This window comes from Arachis hypogaea, chromosome 17, assembly GCF_003086295.3.
Source record: "Arachis hypogaea cultivar Tifrunner chromosome 17, arahy.Tifrunner.gnm2.J5K5, whole genome shotgun sequence".
NCBI classification, from domain to species: Eukaryota; Viridiplantae; Streptophyta; class Magnoliopsida; order Fabales; family Fabaceae; genus Arachis; species Arachis hypogaea.
In genome coordinates this window covers 67,716,843-67,718,256 of record NC_092052.1, presented here as the reverse complement: position 1 = coordinate 67,718,256, position 1,414 = coordinate 67,716,843, and the positions used below count along the sequence as shown (strand labels likewise).

General features: G+C 36.1%; 1 non-coding gene across 1 annotated transcript; it reads right to left on the bottom strand.

Annotated features, from left to right (window-relative positions):
* Window positions 1–1,003: 1,003 nt before the first annotated feature.
* Window positions 1,004–1,111, bottom strand: LOC112768231 (small nucleolar RNA R71). The gene has a single exon (XR_003185667.1). It is a non-coding gene; the product is annotated as a small nucleolar RNA R71 (small nucleolar RNA).
* Window positions 1,112–1,414: the final 303 nt, after the last annotated feature.

The window sequence follows — 1,414 nt, the reverse complement described above, 5'->3', positions numbered from 1 at the left end:
TTATCTTTTCAAAATTGATTTTCAAAATTTGTTTCAACTAACTAACTAACTTTTTGTTTGTTTCTTATCTTTTTCAAAACCACCTAACTAACTCTCTCTCTCTGATTTTCGAAAATATCTTCCCTCTTTTTCAAAATTTCTTTTTAGTTAACTAATTATTTTAATCTTTGATATAAAAAAAAAATTTCGAAAATTACTAACATTTTTCGAAAACCATTTTCGAAAATCACTAACTCCTTTTCAAAAATTATTTTCGAAAATTTTCTTCTCTCTCATCTCCTTCTATTTGTTTATTCATCTACTAACATCTCATCTCACATCTCAACCCTCCTCACAGTTGTGTTTCTTCCATTATATTACATTCTTTGTCTCCCCCTCTTCTTCTACTCACACAGGGATCCCTATACTGTGGTATAAAGGATCCATATTATTATTATTATTTTTTTTTCTGTGCCCTCTTCTTTGTCATATGAGCAGGAGCAAGGACAAGAATATTCTTGTTGAAGCAGATTCAGAACCTGAAAGGACTCTGAAAAGGAAACTAAGAGAAGCTAAAATACAAAAATCCAGAAATAACCTTTCAGAAATTTTTGAACAGGAAGAGGAGATGGCAGCCGAAAATAATAATAATGTAAGGAAGATGCTTGGTGACTTTACTGCACCTAATTCCAATTTACATGGAAGAAGCATCTCCATTCCTGCCATTAGAGCAAACAACTTTGAGCTGAAACCTCAATTAGTTTCTCTGATGCAACAGAACTGCAAGTTTCATGGACTTCCATCTGAAGATCCCTTTCAGTTCTTAACTGAATTCTTGCAGATATGTGATACTGTTAAGACTAATGGAGTAGATCCTGAAGTCTACAGGCTCATGCTTTTCCCTTTTGCTGTAAGAGACAGAGCTAGATTATGGTTGGATTCTCAACCCAAAGACAGCCTGAACTCTTGGGATAAGCTGGTCACGGCTTTCTTAGCCAAGTACTTTCCTCCTCAAAAGCTGAGCAAGCTTAGAGCTGATGTTCAAACCTTCAGACAGAAAGAAGGTGAATCCCTCTATGAAGCTTGGAAAAGATACAAACAGTTGACCAAAAAGTGTCCTTCTGACATGCTTTCAGAATGGACCATCCTGGATATATTCTATGATGGTTTATCTGAGCTATCAAAAATGTCACTGGACACTTCTGCAGGTGGATCCATTCGCCTTAAGAAAATGCCTGCAGAAGCTCAAGAACTCATTGCATGGTTGCTAATAACCAGTTCATTTACACTTCTGAAAGGAATCCTGTAAGCAATGGGACGCCTATGAAGAAGGGAGTTCTTGAAGTTGATACTCTGAATGCCATATTGGCTCAGAATAAAATATTGACTCAGCAAGTCAATATGATCTCTCAGAGTCTGAATGGAATGCAAGCTG